We start from the raw sequence: 21,299 nt of genomic DNA, 5'->3' as shown, positions 1-21,299 counted from the left end.
TTAAAAGTGCAATTAATCTAACTAATTATGGTTAAAATAAAATTAAATCTCATGATTTATGGCAATTATCTTTGTTATTCCATCATTCTAATCAAAAACAACATTCATAATCTGTTTGAAAATACCTAAAAAAATTTACGGCTTCTTCAAAAGTTTCAGACACCCATTTTTTTCTGATTTATTAATTTTGTTTGGTTATTTGAAATGAATATTTCAGTTTTGTTACATCATTTTGGTGTTTGGGCTAACAAAATCAATTATGTGAGCTAAGAGTGATGAAATTGTGATCAGTGAACATGTTACTTATGAAAAACTAATTTCGACAATTACCGGAGAATTGGAAATCGATGAAATCAGGAAAAAAATTGAGGCTCGTTATATTGTTGAAGAAAATGCGTGTCCGTTGTTGATTCGTAACGAAATGAGTGTGAAGCTCTATATCGAGATTAAGAAAACTGAGCATGATTTTGGGACGTATCCACTCATCATCACTACATTAGATAAGTTTGCTAGTGAAATGTTATTTGATGGGAATGTTGGTGCCGTAATGTGTTTGGAGAGTCCATCAGAAAGAGTTCAAAATTAATTAGTTACAAATCTAATTCTACTTCTCCTTTGCCTTTGTTAGATAGGAAGGGGAACAAGATCATTACTGATTGCAAACATAGTGATGTTAAGGTTGAGCAAATTTACAAGGACAAGGGTACTCTGATTTCTGTTATGACAAGGTTTGCAATTGAGCATTCCTTCAATTTCTATGCTAAGAGATCGGACAGGAAAATGTATATTATGATTTTCTATGTATCAGTTGTTGTTATTAACCTGTACAGTAATGTTATGATGTTATGTTAATTAAGCCGAGATACATTTTTATGCTAAAAGATACTTTTTGCTCATCTTGTATCTAAGTTTATAAATTGATGTTTAATTATGTATCTCATTGTATTTTAGTGTAATGTATATCTATATACGAAGAAATCATATAAGTATTACATTAGATACATGTTGTGCAAGTTTGTGAGGTATATGTATCTAGTACTCTGTTGTTTGACAGTAACTCAAGGTAAAAAAATTGAAGTTTTGTCTTAATTGATTCAGCTATGTCCTAGAAGAAGGACTGGATTGTGCCACAAGAAGCTATAGATGAAGTTGTGTTACCACCTAAATACAAGTGTTCACCTGCAAGGCCAACGAAAAACAAGCACAAGAAATCAAATAAAACTATGACATCAAGCAATAATTGTTGCGGGAGATGTGGTTATGAAGGTCACAACAGGTGCACTTGCAACTTCTTTCCAAAGGAGGAGTGATAATGTGGTTGACTGATGAATAATGTCGAGTAGTTTCTCAGGATGTTGTTGGGTTTTATAATACAAATTCTTGTTTTTTATAAAATTTTAAGAAAGACATTTATCAAAATAAATAGCATTTTTGTTCCTTTGATAATTAGTTATTTATTTTTGCATGATGTATTTTGTCGTGACACATCAATTAAACATTAAGATATATTGAAATGACAGTGTTATTAAATAATCTATTCGTAGTTCTGCCATAGTAAATGGTAGAAAATAGATATATTTTTATAGGATGTATCTCCCTTAAATTTATAGATATAAATTTACAAAATATGTATCGATTATAAAATATAATTTGTCAATATTATTAAGATATAGTAATATAAGTTCTGCTTTAATTTGTTATTCAGGTTAGTATCATACATGTAATCCTACTAACAAAAAGGTATTATAGATACATAAAAATGTATTAATTTATTAGTTACTATGATTATATAGTAAAACATATTTCCTTATAATAGATACATATAATACGGTAAGATGTATCTCGTATTAATTAATAGATATAAGTTTAAATAATTTGTATCACCTGTAAAATATAATGGGTTAATAGTTTTAAGAGTTTAGTTCTATTAAGTTCTGTTATAATTTGTTATGCACGTTAGAGACAACATGGATTAATACCCATATATTGTAATATATCTTTCTTTAATTTAGATACATAAAATTGTAAAATACTGGAAAATATGTATCAAACATAATGTCTGTAAATAGTGTAACCAAAAACATATAACGAAAACACAAATATATCTTTACATGCTTTAGCATTTCGTTAGAATGTTAATGCAAATAGAAGTAATTAATCATTAAAGAAACTTAATATATGTTTATCTAAACACTACTAACATCATCAAAATATCAACAAAGTTTATATCATCAACAACATTTTTAATAGGCAACTAGTCAACAAATAAACAACTACTGAATACTCAAAACATGGTCTGTTTCTTTTGGTGTAAACTTGATCCTTGGCCTTGGTAGATCGTCATTCTCACTAAAGTATTCATTCTCCGCTTTTTTAGATCCGTACTTGCACAAAAGACTAGCATATCTCAGACGATGGTAGTGAGCATCAATTTTCGAAGATGGAATGTCTAATCCCTCACTCAGATACTCGGCATATAGTACACTTAGAAAAAGCAATCTGCGGTAGTGTATCTCTTGATTAAAAAATTATTGTTCTTGTACTTCTTCCTCAAGTAGTACATGATGACATCTAGATGCTGTTCAAATTGCAATCAAATGTAATATATCATACATCAGCCAACTGTGATGATTAAAACTGAAAGGAATACAAATTAAATGTTTATGTATCTAATGTGATTAATGCAAGTGATAGAAAATTGCTTCAGATAATGAATAAGATACATATTAATATAGATAGATATATGTTTTGTTATTATGTATCTAATACAAAATAAATTAAGGGAGCACTAAATCATGCACAACCATTCTGCTCCAAGACTAAACTAGCACTGATCAACATTAATATCAATTATCTTACAAGATGAATCATCCTATAATTCTTCAAGGAAAAAATTGTACATATCCCTTTACAAGCTATAAATTACTGAACCTCTATCTCCTTCAACATCTACTAACAACATCATGGTGTTAGTTTATGATTTATAGGTGATTGGTTGAAGGATATAAAGCTCTATTAATTTATAGTTTTACTAAAATAAAGAAATCACATCTTGAGGTGACCTTCTCGGACAATATGGCGCAATCGCTCAATTTTCAATTTGATTACTTAAGAGCAGCCTGAGTTTTTCTGGAGGCTTTGCAATCTTTGAGCCTAAGCATGAGATCTCTTTAAAATATTTGTCTTTTCTTTATGTATAGCTTAACATGATCTCATCACTCCCTGTGATTTTGAAATTTGAATTATTATAGAATAACATGTCTAAAATAATCAAATTTTAAAATAACAAAGCGATGAGTGATGACACATCAAGCTATCCACAAAGTCACAAAAAAAAATTAGGCTGCTCTAAAATTACAGTATCACGTCAAGCTACACACGAAGATAATACATCTAAAAAGCTCAGGTTGCTCTAAAATAGCAAATTTCATAATCAATGGGACTACAGTATCACGTCAAGCTCCAATGGCACAACGGCATTCAAAACGATCACGTCAAGATATAAACAAAGACAAGACATGCTTTAGGAAAACCTCAGGCTCATCTAAAACAACACATTCATAATCAATGAGACTACAATTGAGTCAAGCTCCAATGACACCATAATATTTCAAACAATCACATTAAGCTATACACAAACACAATACATGAAACCTCATGCTGCTCTAAATTAACCAAATTTTAAAATAACGTAGAGAGATATCAATCAACCTAATCTATCCAAGAAATAATATAGGTAACCAAAAAAAACAAACTCAGACCACTCTACAGTATACCAGCAGATCATGGAACATAAAAAATATATAAATGATAAAATTAATTGAGATGCAACAAATCTACATTAAGACATTACAATTTATACAAAAACTCTAAGAACGTTATACATTAGATACAAGATAACACAAATATATCTTTAAGCTTAAAAATATCTATCTTAGAAAAAAATGTGTATCTTGTGTAATACGACTTTCAATAACATTTAAACAACACTACATATATTTCAAAGCATTAACACTAAGTCACAGATACAAATTAACACAAAATGTATCTTAGAAAGAAAATCATGTATCTTAGAAGAAAAAATATGTATCTCTTTTCATAATACTTTCATAAAAATTTAAACAACACTAGCTACAAATCAAAGCATTAACAATAACTCACAGATACAAGTCAACGTAACATATATCTATGTACTTATGAACTTGTATCTTTTGTTATATTAAATTCAATAAAACATAAAAAACACAAGATACATATAAATTGGCAACAAAAAAACCATATAAGCAATGAATTTCTAAATGTATCATACAAGTCAAAATATGTATCTCGACCTAATATTCAACAGATCTAAATATGCAATTACCTTGGGAAGCTCATATCTGAAAATTGCTTCGATAATTCTTCTTCTCTTGGCGGGAGCTTTACTTGCCGGACTGTTAGATCCCCTTTTCTTAGAACCACTTTCATTTTTTTTCCTTCGTATCATGTTTTTGCGGAAATTTCTTCATAGTTTGGGAATCGTTTTTGTGCTTTAATTTATTTTCATCAAAGCCAACAAATTCGTAATCAAAACTTTCGGGAATAAAGTTTACAACTTCTTGAGATTCTTTGATACTTTCTAATTGAGAAAACTCAAGACTAAAAGAAGGTGTCAAATCATTATTCATAATGGTAATTCAAACAATGAAGCCTAAAAAATGAACAATCGAATGAATTGCTTAACCAAAATACTGAAATTTCACCATGAAAAAGAATGGGCAAAATATTTTTTTGAAAAAAAAAAAAAGTAAAAAGGATTAGAAGAAATAGAACCTAATTTTAGGAAGGGAAATTAACTTACTTCAAAGTTTTGAATTAGATGGAGAAAATTGATAGAAACCGCACCAGAAATTGCGGCGTATAGAGAGGAGAAGAAGTGAGTTAATTTTGGTAAAGGATCGGCTCCTAATTGTAGGTTTTAACTTGTATCTCAACTTTACTAAAAAATATGAATGTTGGGATTTAGGTAATTTTTTAGAAGTGGGGGATTTTAAAAGTTTAGAAACTTATGTTGTTTATTTAGGTAATTTTTCCAAAAAAGATACTATTTAATTGCACGCGTCGTATTTGATCTTTTGTTTTTATTTTTTTAAATAAGTTTGTTTTTAATTTTTATTTTTATGAACTAAATTTATGTCTAATATGAACATTAGTAATACAAAAATATGTGTATACCACTTTAAGCATTTAGTTACTGGAGAAAATTGAAGAATAGGTGTTTTTTAAGTCTTGAATGAAGGATTAGTGACATTGACCAACAGATAGGGTCAAACATTATTAGGAAACTTGATCAAGTTAATTATGGACTTGATTAATATTTTCAAAACTTTCTAATCTTTTAAAAATACAAATCAACCCAACCCACACCCTCTTCAATCCAAATCAACTACTCTCTCCTCTCTCTCGATAGCTTCTCTCAACTCTCTCCCAACCAATAGTTCTGTAAAATTTCTCTCTTCAACCCCCAATGACAAATAGTTGGGCTTCGAGTTTCTCTCTTCAATTCAATCAACCTGTCTCTTATTCCTCTCTCGATAGCTTCTCTTAACTCTCTTCTAACCAACTGTTTTGCAAATTTTTTATTTCAATCCTCGACAACTTCAATATACGACAACAAATAGTTAGGATTCCAGTTCCTTTTCTACTTCAATCAATGTGACAGCCTTGCTCTCCAGCCACAACAACTTCGAATTCTTCATCGGTTCTTTTTTTCTTTCACAGGTAAAAATTTATGGCCTTTTTTAGTTTTAAAGAAAACGAGGAACTTGTGTCAACTTATCTTATAGTATTGGTTAACAATTTCAATATTTATTGCACTAATTTAAAACGCGGTCTGAATAAAACCCTAATTTCTGGTATTTCTTCTCTTCTCTTCTCTTTTCAAAGTGAATTATGATATTTTATTATTTATTGCATTTTTTTAAAGTTTGATTTTTATTATTTGTGTTTATAAAAACAAAAGGACAATTTGGTTTGATTTGTTCTGTTCTTGTTCTTGGTAAAAATGGTGAAATTATTATTTTTTATTTAACAAAATCATGCTACAGTTTCCTCCGACAGATTACCCATCTGGTGCAACATATTAACCATATGATATAACAGATTCATCATATGATGCAATAGATCAACCATCTGATGTTCCAGGGGAACCATCAGATTATCATTCTGATGCAACAGATTAATAATCTAATGTAACAACTTTACCATATGTTGCAACAGATTAAGCTTCGAATAAAAAATCTGATGCAACTAATTAACCATTTGGTGCAATGGTAGAACCATTAGATTAATAATCTAATACAACAGATGAACCTCCTATTGGATAAAATCCTATCAACTCTTCGTACAGGAAAAGTCCAAGACTTGATTTTTCCAACTGATCATTCATCTACCAGGATAGACGATCCTATGTAGGAAAAAATCTAAATAATATTAACCGTTGATAACTGTTCCAACAGATCACTCATGTGTTGCAACAGATGTGTGACCTGTTGCAGAGACCATTCATCTTTCTCAACAGATGAGTGATATGTTTTGTATTGTCGTAATAGATTACTCAGCCGTTGCTACGGATTATTTAACTATTCCAACAGATCACTTATATGTTGCAACAGATGATGTCACAATAGTTGTGTGATCTATTGAGCAGACCATTCATCTATCTTAAAAGATGAGTGGTATATTTTGTATTGTTGCAACAAATTACTCATCCACTGCAATAGTTTAGTTATATGCTGCAACGGATATACTACCTGGTCTAACAGATCGATGATCTGTTGTTACTGTTATTTTACTATTTTGCTTGTTTGATTTACTGTTATCCCTTTTTAATGATGCATTAATCAACAATAATCTATTATTTTATGTTTCTACTAATTTTAGATGATATGGTTCCCAAAAGAACAGAAACTAAATCAAGTCCAAGTAAAGGAACAAGTGAAGCAGCTAGGCTACATCCACCACTCTATGAGCTTGCTTTACAAGTATTATCTCAATCGAGAGCAGAATATGATGAACACGGGAAGGAGGAATATGTCAAAAAAGATGATACAGATGCTAATAGACCTTCCACCGAAGAGCTGGTCAAAGCCTTTAGCATTGATCGTTATCCTATGAGAATGCGGTGCAATGGTGCCGCAGATTTAATGGGTGATTTCGCGGTTAAGTTAGCCATGGGAAAATCTTTCAACACCTTCAGAAAAATACTTCGAGAATAAAAATTGGATGCTTATTTCAGAGACAACTACTTTGAGAAATATCTTGATTTATCGAAGGACAACAATGCTCGTTTCCAAATGAAAATGCTATATGAACTTCTCAAGCGTAGGTTTATGTATGAAAACAAAAATAAGATGGATGAGGTGTGGATAAATTACTGTGGCATGCCTGTTTATTTTGGTTGGAAGGAGTTTGTCATAGTTTTTGGGCTAAAATGTTATCCTCCTTCTCAAGTTATACCTATTTTAACCCAAAAAAAACACCCCGCACACCCAAAAAAGGCAAATATAAGTTGTGTGATTGTGATGACCTGGTGTCCATTGTTGGTCCAAGCTTCAAATACAAAAATTTGATAGAAGCGTTGAAAGATAAAGAACTTTCAAAGAAGCACAAGTAGTTATTGTGCTTGGTTTGGTTTGTACATAATATTCTTTGGGCGAGAGACATTAACAACAACATAAAACTCGATTTAATAAAGCTCTCCGAGGATCTTGAGGTTTTTAACATCTATCCATGGGGGTATGAAAGCTTTAAAATAACTGTCAAATATTTGTTAACTCCGTTAGCGCCAAAGACAGTCAACTTATATGGCTTCCAATAGGCTTTCATGGTAAATGTTTCTTTCTTCTATTATGATATCATTCATTTTTATCGCTCAATAATGGTTTTGATTTATTGGCATTATTTTATAGGATTGGGCGTTTGAAGTCATTCCTTATTTGAGACAACAAGTGAACTTAAGAAGTTTCCTGTCCAAGAATCTTGAGATGGTTGTCGGCCAAAACTCATAAAAATACAAAATTTATTGATCTTTTCAACCCCCCGAAGGATGCAGTAAGTATAATTATAATTAATTTTTTCTTTTAATTAATGTTTTTTTTTGAATGATCTAATCATCATTCTAATATATGTAATGATTTATGTTAGAATGTGAATTCGTCGCTAGTTCTGACCAATCGAGAGTTGAAAAAGCTATTTTTTCTTACTTTACGGTCTGTGCAAACTTTATTAGATCCTAAAGTAATCGACAGAATAAAAATGGAATTATTTAGAGTAACAACCATTACAAGAAAAATACTTTTAGAAGGTGGGCTTGTTGTTGTTGATGGAGCTGTTGGTGGTGGTAGTGGTGCTGCTGTTGGTGCTAATGATGCTCCTCTTACAGTATTTAAAGCAAACTATTATGAGTATGATCATACTGGTTATACAGATTTTGCCTCTCCCAGTGAATGTTCTGCATACAAATGTTAAGACTGCAGGGCGAAATATGATGTAGTGATTAATGCTATTAATGCATTAACTTTTTCTGTAAAGGAATTGACATCTAAGAGGGGTCTCATTTCATCAAAGAGGATTTTATTTCCATCCGCTCCATTAGAGATTAGGGCTAAGAGGAGAAGGAGATTGATTTCCAGGGCATTATGAGGCATCCAAAAAAATGAAATTGCAATTCCTCTATCTGCGTGTTGCACTGAGCAACGTACAATGTCTAAAGGAGATCAACACGAGCTAAAGAAGGTGAATATATTATATGTCTTCCAACTGACAAAACAAACAGACACATATCTGTTTCAATAGATGACACATCTGCTGAAAATTATCAAACAGATATATACATCTGTTGCAACAGTTGACTAACCTGTTGCACTAGATACTTTATCTGGTGCAACATATGTCTCGTCTATTTTAGCAAATCAAACAGCTCTTCGTGCAGCTTTTATTTGTACCAACAGATAACCTATCTGCTGCAACAGATGATTTATATATTGCAACGGATCGTTCATCCATTGGTAATTATCACACAGGGTCTTCCTCATGTAGAAATTTCTCCCAACAGTTGATTCATTATTGCAACAGAAATATAATATATTTGGGACAATTTAAAATGGAAGGAAGACCTGTTTGATTTACTAGAAGAGATGAGTTATCCTTTTTCGTTTTATTGTATCTCTGTGATTAGCATTGACCAATTCTGGCTTTCCAGGTGGATGTAGAAGAAGCTATTGCTGAATAGCATTGACAATATGCTACTCTTTTTATGGAAATACGGAGAATAGAAAGAGCAGAAACTGTACGCAAGCGACAATGAAGATCCACGACGAGCAAAGCCGAATTCCATAGCACCAGATGAAGAACAACTTGTCCATACTGAGTAGATCTTTATAGCTTGATCCTGTCAAAGAAATCCTTGGCAGTATACTTAAATTGTTGTTGATGTATTTGTTGAGATCTGTACCCATAACAATTTTTTTACATTTTATTTATTCGTTGACTTGTTTCAACTAATTTATAAAGGCTTCAATTTATTTTATTTTATCTACAAATTTTATTTATTCCTTAGATTTGAACTTATTAATTGAAATGGAATACTAGATTCAAATATTGCAACAGATAATATATCTATTGCAACAGATGACACATTTATTGAAAAATTTGAACAGATTTAGACATATGTTGCAACAGGTAGGTGATCTATTGGAATTTATCAAATAGGTCTTCCCATTGTTGCAACAGATTGACTTTAGATAAAAACTTCAAGATAATGCAATAGATGACACATCTATTGAAAAAAAAAAAGAACAAATTTAGACATATGTTGCAACAGATGGACTTTATCTGTTACAACAGACGACACATCTATTAGAATAATCGAACAGATTTATACATATGTTGCAACAGGTAGGTTATCTATTGGAATTTATCAAACATGTCTTCCCACAGTTGCAACTAATGGACTTTAGATAAAAACATCGAGATAATGCAACAGATGACCAACCTATTACAATAGATAAGCTATATGTCAGAACAGGTAGGATAACTGTTACAACAGATGGAGAATCTGTTGCATTATAAAAATTCAACTTTTGTTGGACATAAAAAATTTCCATTACGTTTAAAAAGGTTAAAGTGAATTGAAATAAAAAAGGCGCAACCCATTGATGGTGTTCAGTTAAAACATCTAAAATAAAATAGGCATCAAGTAGACATGTTCATTTTAAAGACGTAAAATAAAATAGGCATCAAATATGTTAGTGTCAGTCCTAGCACATTTCGCTGACTTGCCGTCACTTGGCCCCCAACGGTCATTCCCCCCTATTGTCTTATATATTCATCTTCCTCCTAAAATTTAACCCTAAATTTTCAAATCTTCTTCTTCATCGTCATCTTCTTTTATTTATCCAAATTCTTCAAATTATTACTTTCATTTTTTCCAACTAACCTTGACAATATCGAGCGCATCTTCCACTATTTTTTGTGATAAAGATTTTGGATATTGTAAGTGCGGTCATGAAGCTCTATTAAAAACTTATTGGACTCAACAAAATCCGGGTCGTAGGTTTTTTACTTGTAAGATTTTAAAGGTAATATTTTTTTATTTAATTAATTGATTAATTAATGACTTGTAATTATTTTGTAATTGTGTTCTCTTTTTTATAGAAATTGGATGGATGCGATTACTTTGATTGGTATGGAGAACGACACCCTTCACAAGCAAATCATGTAATTTGGGTTTTGTTAAACAAAGTCAAGGCTTCTGAAGAGAAACAAAATCGAGTAAGAAGATACTACATTGTTGCCATTATTGCTACTGGTTTGGTGTTGTTGGACACATGGATATTGAAACCTAATTGCTGAAATTTTCATGATGGTGTGTGTATTTGCTACTGGTTTGTTGTCAACGAGAACATGGTTATTCAAGCGTAACTGTTGGAAAATATCAAAAAGATTTAGGCATATGTTGTAAAATTTAGGTCATCTGTGAAAATTATCAAACAGGTCTTCACATTGTTGCAACAGATTAGACTTAGATTGTTAGATTATTCATAGAAATTATCAAACATGTCTTCCCACTGTTGCAACAGATTAGACTTAGATTATTAGATTATTCAAACAGGTCTTCCCACTGTTGCAACAGATTGACAATCTAATCTATTGCATTATAAAAAACTTAACTTTCATCAGAAAAAAAATTATTACCACTACATGTACATGTAATAAAGTGAAGGGTGACTTGAAATTAAAATTTTTATTTCACAAGCTCTTCTATATACACAGGTTTCAAGTGTCCCGTTAGTACCCCACAAGCCCAGACCTCTTACAGGTTTGCCACAGTGTTGTCGCATAGAAAAGTCATTGGCTCAGCTATTTCTATACCGGTCAGCAAATATTCGATGTGTGCAAGAGCGTGCGAGCCGCTCGCTTTAGTGGCATCATCTTTTGGAAGATCATTCCCCTGTTTTGACCTTCAAAATTCCATTTTTTCTTCATCAACACTTCCTTTGGCAAATAATTCATCAGTTTACTCTCCCTCAACAAGATGGGTAACAGCACCATCAGTGGCTTCACGAGGGGAAAAAGATTGAAATCGTCGACGAGAGGTACGTTGGAGTCATAAACATTGATTTTTCCTTCCTCGAGTAGTATCTCCACAGCCTGATAATGCATGTCATTCACGCTAATGACTGTACGAATCCTTTTTGCCTCAATCCAGATCTTGCCATATGGATTTGTCCTGTCTCCTCTAACATATCTTAACATTTCTTATTCATCCAAGACCAACGTAGGAACTAGGAAAACAAGTCCCACACCAAGGTTGACGCCTCTCTATTGAGTTGATTGTACCTATCCTTGAGCTTCTTGCAGAAGTTGAGGTCCATTATCCTATCGGCAGTGTCATAAGCTTCCTGGTACGTTAACTGCCTTTTCCTCATGAGGTAGAGAATTATGTCAACATGCTGTGAGATAAGAAGTTAATTTTTAAAGAAGTCAATTTTTAAATAGGTTGGTAATTGTAAAGATGCAACGGATGGTCCATCTGTTGCATAGGGTTCTCTGAATCAATAATCCAACACAACTTATGCAACGGATGGATAATAAGTTGCAACAGAACCACAACCAGTTGGACCAGTATACCTAGCTATTGTAACAGATGTGAAATCTGTTGTGTAGTTTCTTCTTCATAGGGTAGATTAGAAGGGCTAGGTTAGTAAAAGTAAACTTGCCATGTCCTCGTACGGCATATGCATATCAGTCATAGTCTGGAAATTTTTTAGGGAAAAAGGAGGTCTTGGGTAATCTGGTGTGCCTGGCTTGGCATTCATGGCCTGTCGTAGATCCCTCTTCTCTTCGGCGCCAAGTTCCGCGTATATGTCCACCTTCTTGACTGGCACTTGAACTTCAACAACTTTTGGAGTGGGAGGAATTGCAAATTTTTTTATTTCTGAGCGGAGAGTACGTCTCTAATTGCTCTTTTCCTTCTCCTAACCAACGCTGTAGGAGTGTGTGGCTCCCTCACCTTCTTGGATGGTGTGACACACCTCTTGGATTTGAATTCCTTGATAGCTTTAGAGATAGCCTCTACTTTTTCAAAGAGTTTATCCTGTCTGTCCTTACACTCATCACATTTACAACGAGAACATGAGGGTGAAGAGGGGTGAGAGGGACCTATGTAAGGGCAAAAATGGGTGTTTTCAAACATATTTATTCTTTGGTAGAAGCATCAGCATGCCTGTCACTAACACCAACAACTCCACCATAAGAAGCACCTGGATCTACCTTAGGAAAAGGTTGGTCATAAAGTGCCTCAACATTAGGCTGACCTTGCCTAACTACTCTTCTTATGGCTGTTGCTCCAGCCAATTCCTTCTGTATTAACTCCACCATTGGGTCTGTAATAGTATCAACATAACCAAGAGTAATATAAGAAGTCATCACCAACTTCTCCTTAGTAGGCACGATCCATGGATGTACAACCTATAAAAAGAAAAAATAAAAGACAAATGCATTTAAATTATATAATATAATAATTTTCATGGTTGGGCTACATTTTTTAAAAAAAAGACCCATCTGTTGCATTGTTTGCAGTATATGGTTAAAATTTGTTTGAGTCTAGTTTAGAGAAATAGAGCAACACATAGATAATCTGATGCAAAATATCAATCATCTGTTGCAATAGTTGCACAAGACGGGTAATCTGTTATGCAACAAATGATCTGTATGTCACAATAGATGAATGATATGTTATCAGATTAAACATCTGTTACACAATTTGCAGTAGATGGTTAATATTTTAAGAGTCGGTTTCAGAGAATCAAAGCCACAGATGGGTAATCTGATATAAGATATACCCCGTTGCAATAGATGTCCCATCTGGTGTATCAAATATAACATCTCATGCATCAGATATAACATCTATTCAATAACTTTCTTATCTTTGAGTAGAATTATTTTACTTGAAGAAGACGTACTGCATCATCTGTAGGGTTAAATAGATCCGCCTCCTTAATATTGATGTTGCTCTTTGCTGCCAACCACCTAAACATCCTTGGATGATAAACCTCATTAGGGTAATCCATTAACTACTTTCGAAGGGAAGGAATAGCTTCAAATGTCCAAGCCTAAAAAGTGTAAATAGGAAGCAAGCAAAAAAAAATCATAATAACTATTTTCAATATAAATTAATGGATGAGTAAAATTAGTGATTAATTTTACCATGAAAGCCCAAGGAAAGCTGTATAATGTGGTCCTCTTTCTCTTTCTGACTCTCCAATTCCTCCTCTTTCTCACTTTTATTTTCTTCATCACCATCTACGGACCCTTGTCCCACCTCCCTTAACTTTGTTTTCACATCTCTCCTCAGCTTCACTTTTCCCTGACTGAGATTGTTCAGGAAGCTCCTCTGAATCCTTCTGTACTGTAGCCTTTTTTTTTTAGTAGTCAGACGTTGATTCACTTTCACTTTATTTTCTTTTGGGAGACATATTTTACCTACAGACAAAGAAAAACAAAAATTACATTACAGTTGATGTATGAATAGATTTTAAAAAATACATTACAAACACCACGAATAAAGACACACCAGCAGCCACTACAACAAACACCACCAACCAATGCCACCACCGGTGCCACCACGACGACCACAAGCACCACCATCACCACCACCACCACCAACACCATCCAACTATACCAGGACAGTCAACGGAAAACTCCAATGGAAACTAGGGATTTCTCAAGTTTTTCCTACGATTTTACCATCAAAACTCAAAATTGTAAACCCATTCTCGAAGGTAATACAACTAAAAGTTTTATTTTTCATCATTAACTTAAAATCCCTTATTTTTTAGAAAAAATAAAAAACAAATATAGAGCTCTTCTCAAACTCTATTGCCTATAAAGACAAAGAAAACGACTGATACAAGCAAGAATGATATCGAAAATAACACCTATGTGGTTGGAAATGAAAACAAAAGCGATCTGTTGTGGAGGGTTGAGAAAATTTATTGAGTAGTTATTGTCTGTACTGTATTGCTGAGTGAGAATGAGAGAGAAAGAGCCAGACCTTGAGATTTGAAATGATGAAACATTTTGTATGGGTTGATTTGTATTTTGGAAAAGAATGACAAGTAGTTTTGAAAATGTTAATTTTATCCTAAATGATCTTAATTATTTTTAAAATCATAAAATATATGCGTAATTTTTAAAATCATATCAAAACAATTGAAGTTGTAGTTGACTGAGTACTCTAGGAGATGACCCTGTGAAAACTCACCCCTGGTCCTAGATTAATCAATTTAGAAGTCTAATATATGAACTCAATTAAAATTATAAAAAACAAATATTCAACATGTTGCGTCAGATTTCTCATCTGTTGTAAATTATCAATCAGATTAGGTAACAACATATTATGAATCTGATGTAAATTATCAAACAGATTAAGTCATCTATTGCGACAGATTACCCATCTGTTGTAAATTATCAAATGGATTGTCATACGTCATAACAAATTACCCATATGTTATAAATTATCAAAGAGGCGCTGCCATCTATTGTGGCTGACCCTATGAGAACTCACCCCAAGTCCTAGATTAATCGATAGTTTACCCTATGAGAACTCACCCCTAGTCCTAGATTATTCAATCAAGGTATTAGTACCCTAGTCCTAGATTAATCAATTAAGGTATTAGTCTAACATATGAGGTAGTAAGAATCAGTTCGGCTCAGAGTGATCGATTGCCGACTTCGATCGGGAGGAACACAATATCATTTCATCATGTAATTGGCAAAACACTCAATTAAAGTTTTAGTTGACCCTCTGAGAACTCACAATCAATTAAGGTATTAGTCTAACATATGAACTCAAATGAATTATATATAAATAAATGCTCAACCTATTGCAACACATGTCTTTTCTGTTGGATCAAATCAAACAGATTATATAATCTGTTGCAACATATTACATATTATTGTAAATTATCAAATAGATTAAGTCATCTGTTGTAATAGATTACCCATTTATTGTAAATTATCAAATGAATTGAGTCATATATTGCAATATATTACCCATCTGTTGTAAATTATCAAATAGGCGTTGTCATCTATTGTAGTTGACATTATGAGAACTCACCCCTAGTCCTATATTAATCAATTTAGGTATTATTTGGACATATGAGGTAGTAAGAATTGGTTTGGCTCAGAGTGATCGATCGACGACTCTTGTCGGGAGGAACACAGTCCCGTCTCATTATGCATTTGCCAAAAGACTCAATTAAAGTTGTAGTTAAACCTATAATAACTCACCCCTAGTCCCAGATTATTCAATTAAGGTATTAGTTGAACATACGAGGTAGTAAGAATTAGTTCATCTCAGAGTGAAGAATCATTTCATTTCAGAGTGATCGATCGATGACTCTTGTTGGGAGGAATGCAGTACTGTCTCATCATACAATTGCCAAAAAACTCAATTGAAGTTTTAGTCGACTCGTTGTGCTCATTCATCCATCCCTAATTCCACCTAGATCAATGTAGGTACTATTATTAATCTTAACATTAAGTTAATGAGAGCACATTTCAACTCAGAGTGATCGATCGATGACTCGGGTTGGGATGAACACAATACTAACACCATGCACATGCAATGACTCAATTGGATTTGTAATTGACCTTGTGAGCTCATTCATTCATCCCTCTTTCCACCTAGATTGATATAGGTATTATTATTAATCTTAACATTAAGTTAATGAGAAGCTCATTCTTTCATCCCTAGTTCATCCAAAATCAATTGCAATGAAATCCGTTGAACAAATAACTGAGCTGTTGGAGAATTTCAAAAAGATAACAGTATCTATTGCAACAGATGACATTTCTTATTTAATTATCAGATAGACATTTGCATCTGTTATGACGGATGACTGAGGTGTTGGAAATTTTCAAACAAATATTGATATCTGTTGTAAAAGATGACGTTTTTGATTTAGTTATCAAATGACATTTTCATCTGTTGTCACAGATGACTGAGCTGTTGGGATTTGTCAAACAGATATTTATATCTGTTGTAACAAATGACATATCTGTTTGAAAATCTTTTTGTTTTCTTTTAATTTTAAAGCAAGCTACTGTCCGAGTAGATAAAGTAGTAGTACTACTAAAGGCGGTAAAAAATGTTTCTTAGATAACTTAAAAATCTCATTGAGTAGTCTTGTCCTGTCTTTTCAATCTCACCCGTTTTCTTTCTCGTGCCCCTCAAATTATTAGTGAATATTAATTAATGAATATTGAAACCCCTAATATTTCTTTCTTTTCATATTGACTTGGCACTCTCATCAAGAAAATATTAATTAGGGGTTTATTTTACTACCAAATTATCCTTATTAATTATGCTTTGTAAATATAAATTTGAATAAATACACTTTGTTTAGTGATTTAATATTAAGGGTAGTACATCTAGAAATTAGAATTACCTCATCTCTCTCCTCCTCTCCTTCAGCCCTAAATCTCTCATTTTTTTTCTTTCAATCCTCTTTAGGGTTATCACAACCTTTTTTTATCTCCTCTGTCTCAAAAATTTTCATTCGGATCTAAACTAATCGATATCCATATCTTTTATTCCTCGACTGAAATTGCTGTTTTGACCCCATTTTGACATTGAATGATATGATTCACTATTGCTCTTTCATTCTCGTCTTCTTCTTGCAACTTTATTTACATCTTTTTTATTTATTTAATTACCATTTTCCCATATCATATTTATTTAAAAAATTTGAAGGAACTTTTAATTGTTGAATAAACATACCGAGAATTTTTATTATAAGATACAAAAAAAGTCATCTGTTGAGAGAAGTTTAAAAGTCTTGTTGGCAGTATCATTTTTTTTTATGTATTTTGTTTGTTTCTTCATTGTTGATGCTGTTATTGACGTTGTTGGTGGGGCTGGCATTATTGGAACTTGTGGTGTGGTGCTGTTGGTGGGTTTGGCATTATTGAAACTTATGGTGTGGTGTAGTTTAGACGGTGGGTGCTTCTTAGCTTAAAAATAGTGGAGTCCGAACAATCAAACAGGAGAAAGAGAAAAAAAATAAAAAGTTTAAAGTGAATAAGAAGAGAGGAGTTGGTTACCAAAATTTAAAAAACATGTGCTGAGTGGAAATTGAACTCAAGACCAAAAGAAATAAATAGCCTTAAGCATCCATAAACAACAACTAGGCTAACCAAACAACTCTTACTATGGGTGCTCACTGATTATATTATATACATTTTTTTCTTTATTTCCACATACATATATAAAGTTCGATACGAGTTCAGTCTGTGCTCGCGTACCCGGAGGACTCCACGTGGGTTTGTCCCTTGTTGTTGATGGTGTTGGAATATAGGATGTATGTTTCTTTGTAGTTGATGATGTTGTTGGAATAAATGTTGTTGTTTTCTTTGTTGTTGATGTTTTCTATTTGTTGTTTGTAGTTTATGTTGTTGTTGATGTTGCAACAGACGAAGAAACTGATCGAACAAATCAAACCACCAGCAAGGCTGCTATGTATTCCAATAGACTCTATATATGTTGCATCAGACTCTATATCTGACGCAACAGACTCTACATCTGACGCAAACTATTCGGGATTTATATGTTGTGTGTGTTACTTAAATAAAACTGGTGACTTTATTAATATGTAAATTAAAAAAAAATGGGTCTAAATACAATATTTTATCTTTTTGTTGTATTTCCGAAAGAAACATATTGGTAATATGTTGCAAAATATATTCCACCTGTCAAATAACTTACAACATATGGACAATCTGTTGCAACACATGTATATATTAGTTTGCTTTTCCATCAGCTGTGGAGTCTGTTGCAACTTGCTAATCATCTGTTTGTTCAATTTCATCGCGAACAATAGATTAATCTAAACACTTCTTGGCCAAACTCAATTTTTGCTCTTGGACTGCTTCTCTTTTTTTCTTTGCATCCTTTAAGCTGGCCTCCGAATTCAATTTTGGCTCTCAATCCAACAGAAAAAATTTAGTTTGATTGAAGAATGCAAAGAAAAAAAAGAGAATCAATCCAAAAGCAAAAATTAAATTTGGTTAAGTGTTTAGAAAAATCGATTGCTCTCGATGAAATTGAATAAACAGATGACTAGGAAGTTACAACAGATGCCACAGCTAAAGGAAAAGAAAATTAATATATCCATTTGTTGCAACAGATTGTCCATATGTTGTAAGTTATCTGACAGGTGGAATATATTTTGCAACAGATTACCAATCTTTATCTTTCGAAAATACAACAAAAAGATAAAATGTTGTATTTAGATCCATTTTTTTCTAATTTACTTATTAATAAAGTCACCAGTATTATTTAAGTAACACACACAACACATAAATCCCGGATAGTTTCAACAATATTGCATTAAATCTCAGATAGTTTGCTAATTACATTTTATCCCAAAATTTTGAATTGTGATACATATGTTAAGCAGTGATACATATAGCATATGTATCACTAGTAAATATGAATCCGGGATTTTATGTAATTTTTTAAAACATTAAGGGATATTATGTAATATGGTGTCTTAAATATGGGATTTGTGTAATTTTTCCTTTTAAGGGGTATGAACAGTCGTGACTTTTTATTTGACTAAGTCCAGTCCCTTCCAATTCTCAATCATTTTATAAATAGGTTCCTCCGGCCTCCTCACTCACTCTCACTCACTCGCGTTCATTCTACTATACTTACAATACTAATATGTCAGATCCAGATTCGTACAAGAAGGTTTATACCGAGTCCTTGCAGTAATTTCAAAGGAATTTTGATGAACTCCAGAGGGATTTGGCCGACTTCCGAGCAAGGCTGAGGAGGGCCCTGCTGCTGCCGGATGAAAATTGTCAGGTTGACAATAATAATAGTAATAATAATAATTAGGTTATGTTTTTTCTTTCTTTTAGCGTATGTATTTTCCTTTTTTATATATGATCTACCTATAACGGATTCAAAAAAATTCATGTATATGTTTGGTTTGGTTTGGTTTGGTCGATTTTAAATTTTTAATTCTTATTCAATATTTAATTATCATTCTATTTATTCCCTATTCAAAACATGCCGGCGGTTGGAGTTAGGGATGTGGTCATGATGAGAAATTCTCCTAAAAATGGTTCGTTAATAAATAATAAGGAACTAAATGATATTATAATCATAAAAGAGAGATTATTTGATTTAAAAAAGTCACAACATTGGATTAATTTAATTAAGATATATATATGATGATATGATTTTTAAGAAAAAAGTTAATGAATAGTCGTGACTGTGACTTTTGTCTAAACACATTCAACAAACAAACAAAAACAAAAAATGCTTCTGATGCATCAAATTTCTCATCTGTTGCGACTTATGAATCAGTTAGAAGAAATCAAAAAAGCTCCTTAAATAGCTGGTCGATTTCTAGCAACAGATGGTATATCTGTTGAAACAGATGGGTTATTTGATGCAACAGATATACAATCTGTTGCCATAACTCAATTAATAGAAATGGTTATTAAAGAAACGGAAAGATTAAGTCACCACCAGCTTGATTTAATTAAGTCATTTCTTTTCACAGAAAAGAATAAGAAAATAAATGATAAACATAATTTAAAGCGTAAAAAACTCACCAGAAATATGCTTGTTTTTAAATCTTCTTTATTAATTTATATAATTAAAAAGTCAGAAAATTTGGATGTCATAAAGATAATTTTTTTTTTAAAGATATATATATATTATATGTTGCAACAGATATATTATCTAATGCAACAGTTGAACTATTTGTTGCAACAGATGATATATGTATTGTAATAGATGATTTATCTGATGCAACAGATATATAATCTATTGTGCAACTCAGTCTAAAAAATAAACGGTTGCTGGAAAGAACTAATTATTTTAATAATTATAAAGCTAAGCTTCAAGCTGAAAAGTCATGACCTATCATAATATTGATTAATTTAATTAAGTCATAACTTTTTACAGTAATAAAGAATGTCATTAATAAATGGAGGTGAACAGTTGTGACTTTAAATATGCTTTATTAATTTATATAAGTAAAAAGTCAGAAAATTTGAATGTCATGAAGATAATTTTTTATTTTTAAAAGATATATATATTATATGTTGCAACAGATATATTATCTGATGCAACCGTTGAACTATTTGTTGCAATAGAAGATATATCTATTGTAATAGATGATTTATCTGATGCAACAGATATATAATCTATTGTGCAACTCAGTGTAAAAAATAAACGGTTGCTGGAAAGAACTAATTATTTTAATAATTATAAAGCTAAGCTTCAAGCTGAAAAGTCATGACCTATCATAATATTGATTACTTTAATTAAGTCATAACTTTTTACAGTAATCAAGAATGTCATTAATAAATGGAAGTGAACAGTTGTGCCTTTAAATCTCTTTATTAATTTATATAATTAAAAAGTCAGAAAATTTGGATGTCATGAAGATAATATATTTTTTAAAAAATATATATATATTATATGTTGCAAAAGATATATTATCTGATGTAACAGGTTATCTATTTATTGTAAATCATGATATATCTATTGTAACAGATGATTTATCTGATGCAATAAATATATTATCTGTTGTCCAAGTCGGTGTAAAAAAAATGGTTCCTGGAAAGAACTAATTATTAATAATAATAAAGCTGAAAAGTCATGACCTATCATAATATTGATTAATTTAATTAAGTCATAACTTTTTACAGTAATCAAGAATGTCATTAATAAA

This window comes from Capsicum annuum, chromosome 1 (assembly GCF_002878395.1).
Source record: "Capsicum annuum cultivar UCD-10X-F1 chromosome 1, UCD10Xv1.1, whole genome shotgun sequence".
In the NCBI taxonomy this organism is placed as follows: Eukaryota; Viridiplantae; Streptophyta; class Magnoliopsida; order Solanales; family Solanaceae; genus Capsicum; species Capsicum annuum.
This window is presented reverse-complemented; position numbering follows the sequence as displayed.